Source organism: Silene latifolia, unplaced genomic scaffold, assembly GCF_048544455.1.
Source record: "Silene latifolia isolate original U9 population unplaced genomic scaffold, ASM4854445v1 scaffold_20.1, whole genome shotgun sequence".
NCBI classification, from domain to species: domain Eukaryota; kingdom Viridiplantae; phylum Streptophyta; class Magnoliopsida; order Caryophyllales; family Caryophyllaceae; genus Silene; species Silene latifolia.
The window spans coordinates 2,520,177-2,527,751 of record NW_027413163.1 but is presented as its reverse complement, the minus strand read 5'-3'; the positions used below and the strand labels follow the sequence as shown (position 1 = coordinate 2,527,751).

At 40.3% G+C, this 7,575-nt stretch overlaps 1 non-coding gene across 1 annotated transcript; it reads right to left on the bottom strand.

The window, feature by feature from the left end:
* Positions 1–3,686: 3,686 nt before the first annotated feature.
* On the bottom strand, positions 3,687–3,793 carry LOC141638592 (small nucleolar RNA R71). The gene has a single exon (XR_012542139.1). It is a non-coding gene; the product is annotated as a small nucleolar RNA R71 (small nucleolar RNA).
* Between the last annotated feature and the right edge of the window lie 3,782 nt (positions 3,794–7,575).

The window sequence follows — 7,575 nt, the reverse complement described above, 5'->3', positions numbered from 1 at the left end:
CCTGGCTTGGAATTCATGCTATGCATCTTCTATGCATCTTCCCAGAGAGGCTGATAAGGCTGGCTGGATTGAAGCAGATGATTCCGAAGCATGATACTGTTCCTCAGACCGCTATGGTGCTTACTACTGAGAGCCGAAGAGAGTGGGCCATCAAATGGGCTCATAGAAACATGTGGTTCCTAAACTCTTCTGTTAGCGCCCTATGGGTGTCAGATTCCTACTTGCAGTGGAGGAAGGCTAATACTACGGAGGAGCGCGAGAGGCTAAGGAAGCGCAACGCTGTTGACTACAAGGTTCTTGATGTAGAGAAGGAGAAAGAGAAGGACTTGACCGAGGGAGAGGAAGAAGCCGGATTTCGAGTCGTTCATCCGTCGAAGAAATCAAAGACCTCTCCTGCCATCGAAAAGGTGGTTGATAAGAATGGCAAGGCTCGACCACGATAGAGACCACTGGTGATTGGGTCTGAGATAGCGCAGGAGCGCCCGGCTCGTGGTCGAGATAGGAAATATGACAAAAACGACAAAGGGAAAATGGAAGAATAGCCTAAGTCTTAGTATTATTTATTATTATTATTATTATTATTATTATTATTATTATTATTTGTAATAAAATGGTGGGGTTTTTAGAATCCTAGCCTATTTTATTTTTAGCATTATTTATTATGTGGCATACTATTATTATTATGGAAGGAAATGAATAAAGGTTAATTGGTTATGAAACCGTAGTGATTTTCTTTTTATTATTCTTGTGGAATTCCAAATGCATATGCAAATGTCCTTCTATTTACATTTAAAAAATAATGGGTTGCATCCTGTGAAGGATTGCCTACGTATTCATTTTAAAAATGAAATCAAACCCTTGCGCGTAGTTGAAGTTAATATAAAAGAATAATTGTTCTAAGCAAGAGCTTGTAATGAACTAGAAAACTTAAGCATGAGCTTTACTTACTCGTAGGATGCAATTTAGTTTGATGATATGAGGATGACGACTTGTCAAAATGCAAGAGCAAGGTGACATAAGCTTTATTTCAGCTGGCCAGGGGCCGTTTTTTATTCCGTGCCACATGAGCGACATGTGAGGTTATGCGAGGCGCGTTTTTGTTCTTATTCTAGGCATAGTAACGTTTCAGTTGGTCGAGGTTAGTTTGGTTGGAAAACTCATTCCCATCTAGGTCTGTGATTCTAACCGCACCCCTGGGAGTATGGACTTGACCAGAAATGGTCCGGCTGATGTGACCATAATTAGCACACATTTAGCCCCCGAATTAGCCTTGTTCCCATGCTTTTTAGTGCATATTTGGGTCATTTAATATCTTTAGTTCTTTGTTTTGCGTATTCTTTGAGATTTTGATCCCTTGGTAGGAAAGGAGTAAGAATCTTGCATTTTCATGGCAAAACGAGACTAAATTGATCGAATTCAATGACCAAGAATCAAGGAGAGACAAGATTAGAAGGCCTTTGTACATATGATAGTAGATGAGCAATGTTGAGAAAGGATCCGTGAGTCCCCAAGGAAATCCCCAAGGAATTTATGAAGAAAAAGGAAGAAAAGAAGAAGGAATTGTGCTGAGCTACAATCCATGCGGATTGTCTCCAATCCGCCCGTCTCCTCACAAGCACAATCCGAGCGGTTTCCTCCAAAGACGCTCGGATTGCACCACCAGAATCCGCCCGGATTCTCTCCAATCCGCTCGGGTTCCATTGCCAGAATCCGCCCGCCCCGACCCCAATACGCACGGATTCCTTCACAGCCGATTTCCTCTTCTCCAAGCAACAAAGAAAGAAGCCCTTCCTTCGAAAAATACCGGCTCCTCCCTGCTCAATCTAAAAAGTGTAATTACTAGTTTAGCCCTTAGTTAACCCTAATGCATCCCCCTAATTTCCACTATAAATACCTCATTAGTCTAATTACAAGAGCATGTTCTTCTTATCAATAATTAGTGTAGTTAAATCAATCAAATCTCTCTTTAATATTGTAATCAAGTATTAATCAAGTTTTAATCCAAGTTTTAGTTCTTTAATCTCTCTCTTGTTCATCCTTTATTTTGGGTAATTGAAGATTATTTGGGTTATTATTGGGAGATTGACAACCTCTCAATCAAACATCAAGTACTTCTATTATTCTTGCTTTGTTATTGGAATCATTAGTAGGTATAATCTCTTAATCCCTTTTTAATTATTGCTAATTACTTTCATTTGTTCATCATGTTTCATTTTGTTGGTATGATTGACAACCTTGCTAGCATGATCAACATGATAATGAGTGAGTAGTCTCTTAGCTAGGGTTAATGGGTAATTAGGGGAAACCAACATGGGGAATGATTCATGCTTAAATTAATATGCTTTCATGGTTTATTTGCTTGCTTGTTTTGATCTTAACTCATGCACATGTTATGTTTGATGAAATGCTAAGCCTATGAGTCCTTGCATTTACCACCATCACCTATCTTTTCAATAAGACTTGTAAGACATAAACCGACTCGAGTCTCATTAGACCATGCATGTTGTTGAGTAGGGAAGATTAAGTCGACTTGTAGGTGTTGTACAATCTAATCGATTCGGCTCCGGGACCCAAACTTTCCTAGGATTGTAAGATATAACCCAACTCAATCCATCACAATAATAATTGCTTGCTTATAATTTGAGAACATGTTTGTATGATCATATCCCATGATTCCCCCATGATCCCATGACACCCTAGTGCTTTTTATCAATTGTTTACAACCCTTTTAATTCATCTTGCTTGTTTATTTCCATTGCTATTTTAGTTAGTGACCTTCTACACCAACCCAAATTGTGACACCCCTAAGACACCACTAGTTTCAATAGAAATCTCATTTCAATACCCGTCCCTTGGGATCCGACCTTTACTTGCCTCTTTACTAATTGTAGAGTTGTTTGTGAAGCTATAAATTGTGTTTTGATTCGGACGTGACCCAACGACCACATATTTAATTGTGAACACGAAACGGACCGATCAAAAATGGCGCCGTTGCCGGGGACGGTGTTTGTTTGATTTAGATTTCTTTTTATTGTTATTAGTTGTGTCTTTCTTCACTTGGGGAAGTAAAACTCCTCAAGGTTTGTTCTAATCATTTTCAAGTTGTTTGATATTTTGCATGTCTAGAAGATCACAAGGTGACTTGTTACCTTTTGATCGTGAAATTGAAAGAACCTTGACAAACAATAGGAGACTTGCTAGGAGGAATTTGAGAGGTATTAGTGAGGTTATTCAACCAACTATTGAGTTCATCAACCCTTTCGCAATAGAAGGAGAGGAGAACCCATTACACAATACACCCCAAAATCAACCTACAATGCCTAAGTTTTCGTCACATTCCGTACCCACCGAGGAGAACTTACCCAATGGTACCTACACCACAACATCTAACCGGAAATTTTATTGCCAAATCCGCCTTTATCCAATTAGTCGAAAGGAGCCAATTTGGGGGGATGCCTAGTGAAGACCCTCATTCTCATATGGAAACCTTTTGCGACTATTGTGATGCGATTTCTCAAACCGGTGTAACTCAAGACCAAATTCGATGGGTCTTATTTCCTTTTTCTCTAATCGGCACCGCGAAGCAATGGTTGAAGGGCCTTGATAAGGCCACTCTCGGAATTGATTCTTGGAAGAAGTTGGCTCTAGCTTTCTACAAAAAATTCTACCCACCGGAGAAGACTAACATGCTAAGATCTCAAATTACGGGTTTTAAGCAAAGGGATGAAGAATCTTTGTATGAAGCTTGGGATAGGTTCAAGGGAATTTGTCGCTCATGTCCGCACCATGGACTTAGCGAATGGTTCTTGGTACAACAATTTTGGAATGGTTTATATGAAGATTCAAGGAACATTCTCAATATGGGATCAAATTGAATGTTCACCGAAGTTGATGACAATCAAACATGGAACAAGATTGAGGAAATGGCGGTCCATAATTCACAATATAGTAGACCTCGCAAGGCTACTAGAGGAGGAAAGCATGAAGTGGACTCCGTTACTCAATTGGGTGCTCAACTTAGTGCTCACATTGACACAATCAATTTGAAGTTTGAAAAATCTATGGCTAGACTTGAAGAAGTCTCAAAATCACCAAAGCATCATGTTAATGCCATGACGGCATCCTCATCAATCCCAAGTGGGATATGTGAGAATTGTGGAACTTTGGGAAATGACCAAAGTGAATGTAGGGGAACAAATGAACAAGTGAATGCTTTCCAAGCATACAAGAGTGGTACCCCTTATTCCAACTATTACAATGAAAACACCAAATTCCATCCAAATCTCTCATACAAAAGCCAAAATGTCCAAAACCCTCAAACAACATACACTCCACCACCCATGAGAAACCAAAATCAAAGACCCTTTTACAATCAAAACCAAGGTTACCAAAATCAAAATCCATACAATCACCAAAATGACCAAGGTTTTGATGTCCAAAAAGCGGTCCTCCAAATGCAAAAGAATCAACAAGAGTTTTTCACTCAAATGCAAAAAGATAGTCAAGCAAAGGAAACAACCATCAACAACATCCTAGCTCACACCAAGATGTTGGAAACCCAATTGACTCAACTAGCATCTTCAAGCTCACAAAGACAAAAGGGGCAATTACCACCTCAAAGTAATCCCCCAAGACATGAAACGGTTAGTGCCATTCATTTGAGAAGTGGTACAAGGTATGAAGCACCGAAGAAGCAAGTTGAGGATGAAGTTGTGGAAGCTAGTGATAAGGAAGAAATTGTGCAAAACTCCAAAGATGGAGAATCATCAAAAGAAGGAAGTTCAAAGAAAGATGAAGACAAGGTCAAGGAGAAGGAGCCCGTTGTGATTAGACTTCCTTTTCCAAGTCGTCAAGCCAAGCCCAAATTTGATGATCAACTTGGAAAGTTCATGGAAATTGTGAAGAATTTGGAAGTCTCGATTCCTTTCACGGAATTAATCAATCACGTGCCGGCCTATGCGAAATACATGAAAGATATCCTCACAAAGAAGAAGTCAATCTGGAAACTTGAGACTATCGCCTTCACTAAGGTGAGTAGTGCAATACTTCAAGGGAGTTCACCTCCAAAACTAAAAGATCCGGGAAGCTTCTCAATACCGTGTACCATTGGCGACACAACGATCAACAAAGCCTTATGTGATCTAGGGGCTAGTGTGAGTGTCATGCCATACTCGGTGAGTAAAAGGTTGGGGATGGGAGAGCTTAAATGAACCAACATCACACTCCAAATGGCCGATAGATCGACGAAGAAACCATTAGGGATATGGAAAGATGTCCCCGTGCGAATTGGGAAGTTTTTCATCCCGGTGGACTTTGTCATTGTTGATATGGAGGAAGATTCCAACATTCCGATCATTCTAGGAAGACCTTTCCTACACACCGCTGGTGCGGTGATCGATGTGAAACATGGTGAGCTCACTCTAGAAGTGGGAGATGAAAGCATAACCTTTAATCTTGACAAGACTATGAGAGCTCCTCGTTTGCATGAACCGTGTTTCATGATTGATCATTATAGCCGAAAGGATGAGAGGAAGAAATCGGAACTCCAATGGAAGAAGAAAATTGAAGATGCTCCATTCAAAGAGCAAGTGAATCGTGACAAGGAGAGCTTGCAAAGCTCATCAAAATCAAGCAAAGAAGAAGAGGATGGCCTCATTGGCCAAGAGAAGAATTTGGGAGAGTTGTCTCCATCAAATCAAGAAATTTTTAATGATCAACTTAATGAAGTTTGTGGTCTTTGGGACGACGAATTTGAAGGGATTTTTAATCCCTACATTGGTAATGCCATCGATCAAGATCAACAACAAGGGCAAAGGACTATTGAAGACCTCTACCATGATAATGAACAAGCTTTTGATTACTTTTTCAAGGTGTTGAGCAACATCAACAACACCTTGAACATGCCCCCTTGACATCTCATCAAGAATGAGAGTTTGGTGGAGTCCTCCCTAAACTACCATTTGTAAATATTTCTAACTCCCTAACTCGCACTTCAATTCTTGTATTACATTTTTGTCATCTTTGTATTTTCATTTACTTTGATCAAGATAATTGGCATGTTTGAGAGAAGTGAGGGAGGGACTAACAATTTCAATTGATGTTAAGTGCTTTACCTTAGTGTGGGGATGACAATTGTCTAGGCTATCCATGCCTAGTAGTGCCCCCACAATGAAGAACACGAGACATGAAGAAGAATAGGAGAATGGTAAGGGAAATGCATTGTACACGGATGGAACTGAATCCGGGTACGAAGGGGAAGAATCCGAGCGGATTCAGGAGAATCCGCCCGTCTTCATGCAATCCGAGCGTACTGGGCAGAAGACGCACGTCCCTATGAGATGCAATTTTGAAATATTTTTGACTGTAAGAGAATCCGGGGCGTCCTGAGCAGCAATCCGCCCGTCTCTGAAAATCCGTCCGTCTTGGAAAGAAGACGCCCGTCTTCTCTGCTGAGGAAAACAGGAAAAATTTCCTGGGCTGAAATCCGTCCGTCTTCTGAAGAATCCGCCCGTCCCGTATCAAGTAAATCCGAGCGTCTTCTCTTGAATACGCCCGTCTTTAGGCGAGTTTTTCCAACCCAGAAAAGGCAGAATACGCCCGTCTTGGGCTGAATCCGCCCGTCTTGCCCCTGCAGTTTGATTTTTTTTTTCCGGTCTTTATAAAATCCCTCCCACCTTAATTCATTCATTCATTCATTCATTCATTCATAACACTACTCAAAAACATCAAAACCCTCATCCTCTCCATCACAAAAACAAAATTCCTCAACTACATTCACCAAAATCAAATCAAATCATCTTTCTAACAACAAATTAATCACTCCTTCTTCAATAAAAATCATAACCAAGCACAAAATCTTCAACCTTTGAGTCGATTTTTGAATTCATAAAGGCAAAGCCTTTCACCTTTAAATCGATTTGGGTACACTACAAATTGAAGATTTTTCATTCTTTTCTTGGTTAATTCATCAATGGCAAGGACTAAGGGAGCAACAAAGGCAACAAAGGCACCAAAGACACTTACACAAAGGCAAAAGGCTCTTCAAGCAAAGAAAGCATTGGCTATGGTGATAGCAACCCCAAGCTTGAAAGTGCAACAACAACAACAACAACCTTCTATGGGAGCAACAACATCTTCTACTCCGGAAATCGATCAACTTTTGCATTATCCGGAGGTAACTTTTATTTCCGAAACCCATAGAAATACTTTTGCCAAGTTTGCTAGGAAATCATTTCAATCCACCAAATTTATTTGTGAAGACACCTTGGGAAAGTTGGGTGTCCTTGAGCAAACTAGAGCCTTTTTCAAAGCCATGGGGTTGAAGAAATTGTTTGAAACAAAGGAATTGACATACCCGTCCCTTACCTTGGAATTCTTGAGTTCTTTGAAAGTCACCAAAGTTGAGAGTAGGGAGAATCTCGAGTATCGTCTAGCTAATGTTAGTAGACACATTTCCTTTAGGGAATTGGGTGAAATTTTGGGTCTTAGTGATGAACCGAGTTATTTTAAGAATTATGGAAAGTATGACCTCGACCCTCTTTGGGAGGCAATTTCCGGAAGGAAATTTGAGGACTT